This window comes from Arachis hypogaea, chromosome 4 (genome assembly GCF_003086295.3).
Source record: "Arachis hypogaea cultivar Tifrunner chromosome 4, arahy.Tifrunner.gnm2.J5K5, whole genome shotgun sequence".
In the NCBI taxonomy this organism is placed as follows: Eukaryota; Viridiplantae; Streptophyta; class Magnoliopsida; order Fabales; family Fabaceae; genus Arachis; species Arachis hypogaea.
In genome coordinates this window covers 17230097-17245464 of record NC_092039.1, presented here as the reverse complement: position 1 = coordinate 17245464, position 15368 = coordinate 17230097, and positions in this window count along the sequence as shown.

Here is a 15368-nt window from a genome sequence, read left to right as displayed (position 1 = left end):
GTGTCTTGTTGCTTTGCTAGAGCCCCAGCTGTCCTTGATGTTGACAGATGTCCTTGTCTTCCTTTTTCTTTTGCCAAATGCATAACCTTTTATTCTTTGCTGATCGGTGCAATGGGAATGAGCTTGGCTCTTTTACATTTACTGAATGGTGCAATAGGGATATGGGCTTGTGCATTTACTTGGAGCATTAAGGAAACAAGTAGCATTGTTTGGCTTGTGAGATAGTTAATGGGCCTGCCACAATAAACACACATTAAATAATATTGGGCTTTTCACCCAAAACAATGTTTGTCATCATAACATGACCCAAAATCAAAACTAGACTCAACAATCTCCCCCTTGATGACAAACATGATAAAATAGGGAAATTAAAAATAAATTTAAATGAGTTAAGAACACTTCCCTTTGATGACATTCGGATTGTGAGTTGCTCCCCCTGAATGCTAGCATTACTCCCCCTTGATCATGGCTTACATCTTTTCCTGAACAAAACTTAAAAGCAGCCAAGACCAATATTTCCAAACAATATATCACAGTAATGGAAGCACAGAGCAATTTACACTAAGCACAATACACATGAATTAACAAGTTACTTAGCAGCACAAAGCGCATCATTGTTCTTAACTATCACTATTAACCCCTAAGCCAAAACTAACATTCCCTTTCTTTTCTCCCCCTTTTGTCATCAAGGGAGGAAAGGAAAAACCTGCACAAAATTTGTTAGTGGCTGGTGCAAAACAAAAGTCTGTTGCAGAGTATTTTAAGTCTGTTACAGTCATCCAAAAAATAAACAAGTCCAAAACAAAACAAAAACAAGTCATAATCGCAGATGAGATAACAAGAAGCTAGGCATCAGAGTTGGATTCATCAGAGGTTCCATCGTCCTCCCTTTCATTGTCGGAAGTTGTGAGGCCAACCTCAATGTCCTCCACAAAGTCTCTCAGAATCCGAATCCTTCCCTTAGTCTTTTTGAGAGCATTCTCCTCCAAAACTTGATTCCGTTTGCGCTCAGCTCCATGGTGGAGAAGAAGGTCTGTCAGATTGATAAATTCTTCAAGCACATTCTTCAGAATGCGGGTCATGACCTTGATTGTAGTGGATGTGGAAGGGGGAATCAGAGGATCCTCATCAACAGAGGGAACATCAGTGCAGTCATCAGTTTGGCGACGCCTAGGAGCTGTTTTCTTGACTGCACCACCCCCTTTGATATATGAGTTACAATCTTTAGCAATTTCAGCCCCAAAATCAACACTTGAGGTAAAGTCCAAACCAAATAAGCTTTTAAAATGAAACCCAACTCAAACAAATAGTAGCTGCCAAAAGTTGAGACCCAAAAAAATTGAAGTTAGTTCAGAGGTCCAAAAAAAATGAAGCCCAAGACATTTCGAAAGCCCACTTTTCAAAACTTGAAAAAAAATGAAGAAACCCCAAAGTTTTCACTAAAGAAAAAAGCCCATAGTTCTGAAAACTGGTTCAGCACATGGTGTCCATCTTTCATCATGGTCAGATTAGAATCCATTAGCTCCATAATAACTTAATGAAGTTTACTCATCATCTGCCAAAAAAAAATCTCACCGCGATTTATGAGACAAAACACAAAAGATCTCATTATCAGAAATAATTAAGAAAACAGAGATGAAGCAAGAATGCCCAATTCAGTTCGCAGCTTACAGAACCTCTCTTCTATCAATGGTTTGGTGAAAATATCTGCTAGCTGACTTTCAGAATTAACAAACTGAATATCCAAATTTCCATTTTGCACATGTTCTCTAATAGAATGAAAACGAACTTCAATGTGCTTTGTTCTTGAGTGCAAGACAGGATTTTTGGAAATGTTAATAGCACTCATGTTGTCACAAAATAATGGAATATTAGAGACATTCAGTTTATAATCAGCTAGTTGAGTTTTCAGCCATAATAATTGAGAGCAACAAGAAGAGGCTGCAATATACTCAGCTTCGGCTGTTGAAAGTGCCACAGTAGCTTGTTTCTTGCTAGACCAAACAATGAGGGATTTTCCAAGAAAGCAGCACATGCCACTTGTGCTTCTTCTATCAATCCTATCCCCAGCAAAATCTGCATCACAGAAACCCACTAATTGAAAAGAATCAGTCTTAGGAAACCATAAACCATAGTTAGTGGTACCAAGCACATATCGGATGATTCTTTTGACAGCTGAGAGATGAGATTCCTTAGGCTTTGATTGAAACCGTGAGCAAACTCCTACACTTTGGATAATATCAGGCCTTGAGGAGGTTAGATACATCAAGGATCCAATCATCCCTCTATAGCGTGTCTCATCAACATCTCTACCATTTTCATCTTTATCGAGCTTGATGTTAGGATGCATGGGGGTTCCCATAGACTTAGCACAGTCCAGCCCAAACTTCTTGACAAGTTCCTTTGCATATTTTTCTTGATGGATGAATATGCCTTCTGCAGTTTGTTTGATTTGCAAGCCTAGGAAGAAATTGAGTTCTCCCATCATGCTCATATCAAATTCATTGGTCATAAGCTTAGCAAAATCTGCACACAAATCCTCATTAGCCGAACCAAATATAATATCATCAACATAAACTTGCACAAGAATGAAATGATCACGATAATTTCTAATAAATAAAGTGGTGTCAGTGGCTCCTCTTTGAAAGTTATTTTTCAACAAAAATGAGCTAAGCCTTTCATACCAAGCTCTAGGAGCTTGTCTTAAATCATATAAGGCCTTAGCTAGTTTGAAAACATGATTAGGAAAAGTTTTGTTTTCAAACCCAGGTGGTTGAGCCACATAAACCTCTCTATCTATTATGCCATTGAGGAAAGCACACTTTACATCCATTTGGAACAGCTTGAAGCCACAATGAGCAGCGTATGCAAGGAGCAATCTGATGGCTTCCATTCTAGCTACAGGTGCAAAGGATTCATCGAAATCAATCCCTTCCTCTTGATCATATCCTTGAGCGACCAATCTTGCTTTGTTTCGGACTATGGATCCATCTTCACCCAGCTTGTTTCTGAAAATCCATTTAGTACCGGTGACTTTCTTTCCATGTGGACAAGGCACCAATGACCAGACCTGATTTTTCTCAAATTGCAACAATTCCTCCTTCATGGCTAACACCCAAGATGGATCAGCAAGAGCTTCTTGGATGTTTTGAGGTTCAATTTTTGATAAAAGAGCAATGTTGTTGGATTCGGCTCTTTTCAAAGATGACCTTGTTGAAATACTTTTGGAGGGATCACCAATTATGAATTTCTCAGGATAATTTTTCAGAAACCTCCATTCTCTTGGTCTTCTTGATTGGTTTGAGGATCAACAATAACCTCTGCATCAGTATTTTCTGCAGTAACAGGAGATAATTCCAAATTGTCTCCTGCAGAATCAGAATTTTCGTTGCTGGCAGGTGCAGCTTCATGGGAACTTGAGTTTCGTTGAACTGGCTCATCATTCTTGGGTAATTCAGCATCGAAACCTGGACTATCATCTATGCAAACACTAGGAACAATGTTAGTCTCACAGAAAGTGACATGCATGGTTTCCTCAACTGTTTTGGAGTTCTTGTTATAAACTCTATAGGCCTTGCTATTTGTGGAATAACCAAGAAAAATCCCTTCATGTGTTTTAGGATCAAATTTTCCTAAATTTTCTTTGATATTCAGAATGAAACACTTACAGCCAAACACATGAAAATAACTAAGATTAGGAGGATGCCCTTTCCAAAGTTCATATGGGGTTTTCTTCAAAAACTTCCTAATGATGGTTCTATTTAAAACATAGCAGGCTGTGTTTACAGCCTCAGCCCATAAGAACTTGGGAATTTCATATTCACATAACATAGCTCTAGCCATTTCTTGTAAACTTCTATTTCTTCTTTCCACAACACCATTTTGTTGAGGTGTTCTTGGACAAGAAAAGTTATGTGATATGCCTTGTTCGTCACAAAAAGATTCAAAAAATTGATTTTCAAATTCTTTACCATGATCACTTCTAATTGAAACAATTTTTAAACCCTTTTCATTTTGAACCTTTTTGCTGAATTTCTCAAAAACTGAAAAAGCTTCATGTTTATGAGCAAGAAAGAACACCCAGCCAAATCTAGTATAGTCATCCACAATAACCATGCCATAACTCTTTCCTCCAAGACTTTGAGTCCTAGTTGGTCCAAACAGATCAAGATGTAACAACTCCAATGGTTTCTTAGTAGAGACATCTTCCTTAGGTTTGAAAGAGGTTTTAATTTGTTTACCCATTTGACATGCATCACAAGTAATGTCCTTGTCAAATTTTATATTAGGAAGACCTCTAACTAAGTCTCTCTTTACAAGCTTAGAGATTTGGAACATGCTAGCATGTCCTAACCTCTTATGCCACATCCATTTTTCAGATTCCATTGAAGAGAAACAAGTTACATTTTGAACTTTTAGATCATCTAGAGTGATACCATAAACATTGTCACTTCTTTTGGCAACAAATAGAACATCCCCTGTTTTCTCATTTATGACTCTACAATCAGATTTCCTAAAGGTTACAGCATACCCTAGGTCACACAATTGACTTATGCTCAATAGATTATGCTTTAACCCATCAACTAAGAAGACGCTATCAATGCAAGTTGAAAAATCTTTGCCAACCTTACCAATGGCAATTATTTTACCTTTACCATTATCTCCAAAAGTGACAAATCCTCCATTGTATTTGTTGAGTTTAATGAAGAAAGTATCCCTTCCGGTCATATGCCTTGAACATCCACTATCAAGATACCACATTTCCCTTTTCTTCTTGGATGCAAGGCAAACCTGCATTTTCTTTAGCTAACCTTAGGTATCCAAATCCATTTGGATCCTTTGATGTGAATTCTTCTTGGTTGCCCAAGAGCATTAAAATCATGAACAACTTTATATAACTTACTATCATTACCAAAAGACCTAAGAAAGATGAAACATTGAGGAGGGTCATGACCATTTCTATTGCACTTGTAACATTGATTTTTGCCCACTGATTTCTGGGGTTTGCTGAATCCTTTTGGTTTGAAAAACTTGGAAGAAGAAGATTCAGATTTTTTAAAGTTTGGTTTGAAAACTGATTTATTTTCTTCTATGAAACCAAGTCCAGATTTTTCAGACCCAAACCTTTGACAAGCAAGCAGTTTGTTCAGATTATGGGAACCTTGAACAAACTTTGCTAAATCTTCATTCAAACTTTTTATTTGTTCATTCAGCTTTTTGTTTTCAGAAATCAAATCAGTAGAGGCAATAACTTCATGCTTGAGTTTGAATTTTTCTAATTCAGTACGTAAGGCAATGTTTTCTTCTTTTAAAAACTTTTCATTATTATTTTCATTTGCCTTAATCTTTTTCAAAAGAAGATCATTTTCTGTCCTCAAAGCTTCATTTTCTTTCTTACATTTAGCATACTTATCTAAGAGTTTCTTAGAGTTCACAGAAATGTCTTTGATAATGTAGCGCAGTTCATCAATAGATAAGTCAGAGAGATCTACCTCATCTTCATCATCATGATCTGCCATCAGGCATAGTTGAGCTTCTTGATCTGAGCTTTCTGAGCTGGTGTCGTTCTCCAAATCCTCCCATGTTGCCATCATCACCTTCTTCTTGTCTTTCTTGAATTTTTCGCCTTTCTTAAGTTGAGGGCAATCTGACTTGAAGTGACCAGGCTCCTTGCAGTGATGGCATGTGAGCTTGACTTGATCTTTCTTGACATCTTTGGATGAAGAGCTTCCTTTGCCTTTATTTTTGTATCTTAGTAGTCTTCTCATTTTTCTAGCAAAGAGCACCATTTCTTCATCTGAGAAACTGTCATCAGATTCTTCTCCTTGGGCTGTCATTCTTGATTTTAGTGCTATACTTTTCTTTTTGTCATCTTTGTCTTGAGACATGTGAGTGGTTTCATAAGCCAGCAGCTTGCCTCTCAGCTCATCATAGGTGATTTTGATCAAATCATTCCTTTCAGAGATGGCTGTGCTTTTCACTTCCCATTTCTTAGTAAGACTCCTCAGAATCTTTCTTACTAAGGTTTCTTCAGAGTAGCTTCTTCCCATGGCGTCCAGATTGTTGATGATTATCGAGAACCTTTCGAACATTTGATCGATACTCTCATCTTCCTTCATACTGAACATCTCATACTCCTTCATCAGCATGTCAATTCTGGTTTCCCTTACTTGCTTAGTGCCTTCATGAGTGAGTCTGAGCTTATCCCAGATTTCTTTTGCTGTTTTACACCTTGACACTTTTCTGAATTCTTCAAAGCTGATCGCACAGTGCATTAGGTTGATTGTCTTAGCATTGAGTTCAACCTTCTTCTTTTCTTCATCTGTCCATTCGTTGTCCTCCTTTGCCACAACTTCTCCATCAGCATTCTGTTTGGTTGGAACGTCGGGGCCATTGAGAATGATCTTCCAGATGTTGTAGTCAATCGACTGCACGAAGATTCTCATTCTCTCTTTCCAGTAAGAGTAGTTGCTGCCATTGAAGTAGGGAGGTCTATTATTGGACTGTCCTTCAGTGAGAGTGAAAGCCACAATGTTGGGATTCATATTGTTGGCCATGGATCTTTACTCCAAGCTGTGAAGCTTGCCTTCTTGAGACCTTGCTCTGGATACCAATTGATGGTTCTAGTTGAACTTGAGAAGGGGGGTTGAATCAAGTTGTTTAAAACTCAAAGTTTCTAGTTCTGTTTTCACAGTTGCTCGAGTTGCAGGAGATTATTTGAAATAATCTCATACGCAGAACATTAAAAGAGTAGAGAAGAGGAGAAAGGGGCCAGCATGTATCCTGGTTCGGATTCTTAGTGCCATGAATCCTACATCCAGTCTCCACCACAAACCATGGTGGAATTTCACTATAAATCTCAGATTACATTCACCAATACTATTGAATTAATTCCTAATCCAACTAGTATCTACCCCTAAGCTTTATACACCAAAGCTTAGCAACCCCAAAGTGCTATCCCAACTTGGAAGGGGAATCTACACAGATTCAATTCTCACCAAGTGCTAACCCAACTTGGCAAGGGAAACTAATCCTAGTTCTTTCACCCAAATTACATCAGAAAAACAGTGGCTATTTTGCATCACTCTTGCCTTTTCTCTCTTGGCTTTTGATCCTCACATAATAGCCTTTTTCTCAAAACAGAAAATAACTCAAGACAGCCATAGCATAAAATAAGAATTAAGCTTGAGTAGAAGAAAGAGATTCCAGCTCTATGTTAGAGAAGGTGCTCTGAATGTGTGTGCTCTCTCTCTTTCTTGACTTCAAATGTTGGAGTGAGGCTTGTTATATATCTTCAGCTTGGCTTCCTCCTCTTTGCTTTTCCTTGCTGCCCGTTGGAGCTGGCACAGCTAGCAAGCTGTCCTTCTTCATCCTGCACCACTACTTCTGCTACTGGAGGAGCTCGTCCACTACCTCTGTGGTCCTTGGTTTTGTTCTCTTCCTTGGCAAGCTCTTCTTTTTCTTCCTGCTCCATGATCTCTGCCATACGAGGAGCTGCTCCTTGCTTCTGCATATTTGTGTTTTGCTCAACCACCAACAAAGTGTTGCTCTGCTATTGTCCTTGGGTTAGTGTGGTGTCCTTGTGTCTTGTTGCTTTGCTAGAGCCCCAGCTGTCCTTGATGTTGACAGATGTCCTTGTCTTCCTTTTTCTTTTGCCAAATGCATAACCTTTTATTCTTTGCTGATCGGTGCAATGGGAATGAGCTTGGCTCTTTTACATTTACTGAATGGTGCAATAGGGATATGGGCTTGTGCATTTACTTGGAGCATTAAGGAAACAAGTAGCATTGTTTGGCTTGTGAGATAGTTAATGGGCCTGCCACAATAAACACACATTAAATAATATTGGGCTTTTCACCCAAAACAATGTTTGTCATTATAACATGACCCAAAATCAAAACTAGACTCAACAAATTCTTAATATAAAATTCTTATTATTAAATTCAAAATCCACCATTCTAAATATGTAATTCTGTATTAAAAAATATATATTAAAAAATTAATATTTAAAATTTAGAATTAATTAAATATTAACTAAAAATAATAAATTTTATTAATCATATATATACCCTGCTCATCTGACATTGGCAGTCTTTAATTAACAATTAATCAATTACTCAAACGATTAGAAATTCTGCATTATCCATTCCACAAGTCAATTCATTTCACAAACTTGCCCACACTCATTCATTTTTTTAATTTTCATAATTATTCCTCTTTCAAGATCTCACTGTTGAAAATTATTATTTTCCACGTTATTTGGCTTCCGCTTGTATCAGAAGAGTGTTCATGGAGAGTTAGTTCAAATTTAGAATAAAATAAGAACCAAACTAATTAAATTATAATTGATTCAGACTAATTAGGTTTTATATTTTTTTGTGTACTCAAACTAAATCAAACTAATTAAAAATAAATTGATTTGATTTGACTAATTAAATATCTGATAAAATAGAAATTAAAAAAATGAGAAATTCTTTTAAAAAATATCACGTAAAAATAATAAACATGTAATATCAACTAACAAGTCAATAGTATTCTAACAATAATAAAATATTCATAAATCCACAATTATAATAATTAAGTTAATTAGTGTAAAAATTATATATATATATATATATATATATATATATATATATATATATATATAATTAGAATTTATATTTTTTATTTAGTTCGAGTTCCACTCTTCTAAAACCAATACTCAAATAAACTAAATTGGATATCAGGATAATCGAGTTATTTAAACTGTGAACACCCTTCCACTACTCTGTTTTCTGATATACTGGATCTTTAAATGTTAATGCTTATTAATTTATAAAAAGTGCAAAAAGAAAAAGGATAAGGTGAAATAAAAAAAGCAGTAAAAAGAACAACGAATTCGATTCAAGATGAGTTGAATAAAATCTTATGGCCACCACAACATTACAATATAGTTGCATTTTGAATCTCATGTCTCTATTATTATCTTGGCAACTTTTTATCCATAGGTGAGTTTCAGATTAGAATATTTTCAAATTCCATGTCCGATAGTGATGCAAGTTCTATTTTATAATTTTGAATTTATTCCACATTTATTAATTAACTACTACTAAGAAACTAATAAAATATTTTTACAACTCAAATAATGAAGACTATTGTGATAAATGTTCGTGAACCCTCGACTCCGTCCTATCAACTCTCATATTAGCTAATCAGTTATGAAAAATATTTTTTCAAATTGTAGAAAAAAATAACAAATTTATTCCTCATCATGAAAGACCAATTTGTTGTGAAAAACACACACGAAATACTAATTAAGAATAACGTTAAGCTTGAATGGATGTTCCTAGATATTCTTAGACTGTAGAGATGAATAATTTTACTGTGTATCTAAGTTCTAAATCTATATAGTTTTTCAAACATTTGCGCACAAAAACAGTTGCAATAATCTATTATATACGTTTCTCGCTTTTGCTTTGTTTCCATTCTTGAATCCACATGAAACTCTTTGTTCCCATGATCTTCTTTATTTCCAAGAAGCTAGCAAGTTATCTCTTTTGTTTGCATAATGAACTCGATGTCCCTCTCCTGGTTATTGAGGATAGGTATAGAACAGAAGAAAAGATTGGCTGTCAAGAATAAAAAGAAGCTGGTCAAGAAAACAAGATAGTTAGTTACTCTGTTACATTGCCTTTGTGGTGAGCTAGTTATTTGAACTATGCTGTAAATAGAATGGCTATTGTATTGGTTGCAACAACTGAGTTCAATAGATTTAGAGTAAAGTGCAATTAGGTTAGTGAAGATTTTGACCTTGAACTAATTAGTTTTTCAAAAAAAATTAAAAGTACTAATTTAGTCCTTCACAATAACAATCATTAGATATATTATATTCTTCTATCAATTCATTACATAAAATTTAATAGTGGTGCATATTTGTATATATGGTTAACTACTTTGACGTGTATATTTATGAAATATTGTCATGTAAATAATAAATTTTAAAAAAAATTTCACATATTTTGATAGGATTTGAAGGCAACACTCAACTCTCTCGAGTTGTTTGAGCTTTCTAATGATTTTGATCTTGGAAGTAACAATACTCATACCTAATCAATTTGTATTGGTTTAATAGTTATTAACTTACTAATCTCCCACTTAAATAAATATCAGGAATTTAAATTTTATTTTGTGGATACAACAACTTATTAGCTAACAACAAACCCTTAAATGAAACTCCAATTCACAACAGATTAATTCTTTAACATGTCAAATTGGAGAATGCCACGGAAAAAATACTTCAATTTATGGGACCAATTTTTTCTCCCCATCGTCTCTTCAACTCTAGACCTTTCAATTCTATTGGTAACAAATTGCGAGAGTACAATATTTGTACTTGACAACAATAGTAGACTCTTGCGACAATTATTAGAGGGCAAGACCGAGAAGAACATCTACACAAAGATCGAATTCCTCAATGTTTCCTATCAAATGATGATCCACAAGTAGATACTTCTCACTGCAAAAATGGCTTTATGATGATTATAATTTGAAATCTTGTAAGGGAGTTGAGTCCAGTCATATGTGGCTTAAATCTAAACCTGTTTATTTTATAGGTTTTTTTTTTTTTTTGAGCAGGCCTATTAAAAGCACGACAAATCCATAAATCTATTAACTATAATTTATAAATTCACAATTCGTTTATATATCAATTATTAGTCATATACCATAACTATATTTACAATCAGATCGTAATCCATAAATATAAACTCTTTCTTTAAACCAAAAAATAAAAAACTACAATCGCTAAGATTAAATCTTCAAATATATTTTGCTGTTCAAACATCTTCAAAACAAGAAAATAGATATTGCTAGCATAAAATACGCTAAGATTTATTGATAAATACCTCTTTACTATTTTAATATTTTTTTGGGTTTATTATTAATGAGTAGTTAAAAGCCTAAACTAAAATAATTTATTTCTTTAAAAATAAATTTTTTAGCAGTTCATCCAATGAGTTTTATAAGTTTTTTTTTTAAGTTTATGGTCTGACCTTTTTAATCAATAGACTTTATAAAAAACTCAAATTTAACCTATTTAACAAAATGAGTTAGATTAAGTCGAGCCACGAGTTTTTGTCAAATAGTTCTTAGATTTTGACTATTTGAATTTAATGAACCCAATCTTTAAGAATAAAATAATTGGTTGTTCCTTTAACTATGAAATTTGGAATAAAATATTAAAGTTATAAGTATGAAAAAGTTAATAAACTTAGTCCTACATCGAAAAATATAAAAAAAATGAGAAATTTATAAAATAAAAGATCAATTAACTTGATGCCATAAGATTTTAAGTTAAATGTAATATCTTTTTATTTTGTGTTTTCTCACTTTGTTTCTTTTCTAAAATTTATCTAATAATAAAAAATATAGCATCTTTTCCTCCTATGAACTCTCTCTTGAGTGGTCCAACATAAAATAGATAATTATTTTGCTTTACTCTCTTTACCAGTCACCAAACTCCTCTAACACTAAATGAAGAAAAAATGACAATATAATAACATCTATTTGTAGTTTGGTTATTATATTGTTTTATTATATTTTTTGTCAGATCTAATTAATTTTAATGTTTAGTTATGATTTTCATATTTTGTTTTATTTGTAATTATGTTAATATTAACCAAAAATAATAAATTATATTTGGCCTTGAACTTTTTTATTTTGTTTTATGCTAACCAAGCAAGTGCTTTGGCTTATGTTTATTGTAGCATACTTTGTTTATGATAAAAAAAATTAATTATTCTGATGGTTGTTATAATTTTATTAAATTTTTAATAAAATATTTATAATTAAATTTTTATATTAAATAAAAATTTTTAATTAGATTTTTTATTATTTTTTATTAAGAAATATAAATTATTTTTAAAATATTCATCTTTGTATTTAATATGCAAGATGAATTATAAAATATTTTAAAAATAATATAGAATTAGTATATTTGTTTTTAAAAAACAAGTATTAAATATCGAACTACAATTTTTTTACTATTATACATACTTAGTTACAAATTTTTAATCTGTAAATATTTAATTAAAAATTTGATAAAATTATAAATATTATCAGAATAACTAAACCTAAAAAGAAATGATATATTTTATTAGCTATCAGAAAACTTCTCAGAATAACTGAACCTAAAATTATAAATTTTATACCCGTGCGTTCCCTCCTCTCTATCCACTTTCGATCCTCTTTCTTCCTTTTCCCATTTTCCTTCAAGCCCCACCTCCTAATCCAATATACTATTCCTTTCCATATTTCTCCCTCATTGTAACAATATTCGTTATTATTAAATTGTCGTTTATACATTTTATTTATACTTTGAATTGAATATTATATATACGAAATTAGACAAGTTAACTAAACAAGTAATTTTCAACCAAGTCTCTAACTAAGTGGCCAAAGGGATAAATGCTTTGTGTTTTTTAACCTCTTCTTCCTTCAATGGATATTCTTTTCAAATAACACAAATTCTTACAAAACAAAATAGAAGTTTTATAAAACAGCACAATTTTTTTTTCACTAAAAAGGTACCTTTAGATAATTTTTTATTAACAAAATATTGTATTAGAGAAAAATTATTTTATTTTAAACAAGTAATATGTTACTTAAAAAAAACATAACTTTAAGAAGGGTTTAATAAATTATTTATTAGAAAAAGTATTTCTTATAGTTTTATCAAAACTGATTTTTTTGGTAATAATTAATTAAAGGTTATTTAATATAATATCAATTTTAAATTATTATTTTCAAATTTCCTAATAATTATGTAGTTAGTTAAAGTTACAAATAATATGTAAGGAACAGATATGGAGTATATAATAACAATATAAATAAAGTTTCGTATATAGTGTAAAACTATTTAAAAGAAAATAGGTGGAAAAGTTCTAGTATATATATATAATTAATTTGTATTTGGAAAATATATCATAAACACGAATTGGTAGCAAGAATTTCTACGAATTAACCATCAATCATTGAAGTTATGATGCAAAAAATTGAAGTTGTGTGGTGCGAACGTGCAAACACGCAAAAATGGTATCAGGCAAAAAGATATAATCGTTCTCTTTTTCACAGTTTAAAGGCAAAAGCAACAGAATAATATTATTGTTTGTGATTAAAAAAAAAAAGAAAAAAGAAAAAAGAAAGAGAGAATCAGATTCACGCGGCCCTTCTCAAATATGCATGTTTTTCGTTGTACCATGTGGATATTCGGTAACGATTATCAAGCTCAGTGAACTTGCATTGATCATATATGCTTTCAATTCATTAACTATATTTTGCTTCAGGACAAATTAAATAATGAGGAGTTTGGTTTATACTCCGTCCCTTATTATCTAACAAATAATTAAGAAATCTTCAGAGACTATATATACACGACATAATTAAATATCCTTTCAAATTAATTAATACATGTGGCCGGTGTGGTGGCCTGATTCTTAAGAGTTCTAATCCATATATGCTACCTTAGTAGCTTATCATAGTGATATAATTTAGGAGATACATGCACAATTTTAGTGTGCATTATTTTCAGTTCTATATATATTATTGAGAATTAATAGAGATAATTAAATCAAATATAGAATATATCTGTCTTTTTTCTGTATAGACAACCCATACTCTACCACTAATATATACTTAATATTATACTCAATGAATGATATCATGTAGAGCTTGATAATATATAGAAGATAGATGGTGTTCTATATCCTTTAACTGTCGAGCTATAACTTTACTATTGATTTTGTCATGAAATTAAATTACTTCTTCTAAAAAATTAAACTTATTAAAAAACATTACATGAATAATTATATTTTTAACATGCCTTTCACACAAAATTATCTTTTAAATTTATATAAATTTTACATAATTTTTTTTCATTTGTCTTATGCTAATTTTTTTTCTAATTCAACAAAGATCAAATTTAAAATTTTTTGATTATAGAAGCTTAAAAATTATTTCTTCTAAAATTTTAAACTAATTAAAAGAGATACATAAATAATTATATCTCTAACAGATATTATGCTCATTTAGTTGTGATAAGTAATCTATAAAAAATTTTAAATTTGTCGATTATATTATGATACATAGACACTATTGACAGGATATAGGACACAACACAACACAACACGAACACGTAGACACATAAATTTTAAATTCTTAGAAGACATAAAAACAGAACTTATATATAAAATATAAATTATATTTTAATTAAATAAATTATAATAATATTTTAATATTTTATTGATATTAAAATAAAAATTAATTTTATTTTTTTAATTATATAAAATATTTAAAATATTTTTGTCTTAATAAATAATAATATATATTATTTTTAAACCCATTTTAAAAATATCTGTTAAGAATAAGATTAAATATACTAATATATTATGATATTTAGATGTATTCAAACTATTAGAAGAATTTTTTTTTATTTTTTAATATGACACCATAAATACAAAAAACATATGAGTCAAATGAATATCAATAAATATTATGTCAAAATATAGTGTCTATATTGGTTGAAATAATATATAATTACACAAATAAATCGAGTTATATATGGTTCTTCATTCATGGGTGAATTGGATTACAGTCCCATAAACTTGAACTCGAACAAGTCTTTTCTTTTAAATTTTTAAGAAAGATATATTATGAAGAAATTTTCAAAAAGGACTATTTTCGCGTCATGAAGCTTATGTCATTAGTGGGATCGAAGCATATAATAAAATCGAATTGTAATATATATATATATAAATAAAGAAAAGAAGAAAATTATTTCAACACGGCAAGATAAGCACAAATTGTCGGAAAGATCATACCCTAAAACAGTTGGAAAATAAGAGGGTGGCATCCACCGCCACATCGCATTCTAATTAATTCATTCAACTAATGAAGATGCTTAAAGGAACTCGCGCGGAATTAGATCCATAACAATAACAAAATTTATTTATAGTACGCCAAGTTTCCTTTTATAAATTCAATCATGCATGAGCGATTCCAATCATTATTGTTGTACAAATGTAATCTTAAAATCAAAAGAAGGAAGATCTGCTTGTTTTACTTAACGAAAAAGTAGAGGGAAATAATGCATATAGTAAATAATACAAATAATGGATTAAAAAAATAAAATTAAAATTAAAATTCAGATTCTTAATTAATTAATTATTATCAGAATACTGGACTTAAAAACACGATTTGTTGTTTATGTTATTCGCAATTTTGATTGTTCATCTAGTAGGATTGTTAATTAATTTATCAGGGATGACTAACTTTTTCATATTATTATTATTATTATTATTACCTTCATCTACTTATTAATTAGTTTTTATTGT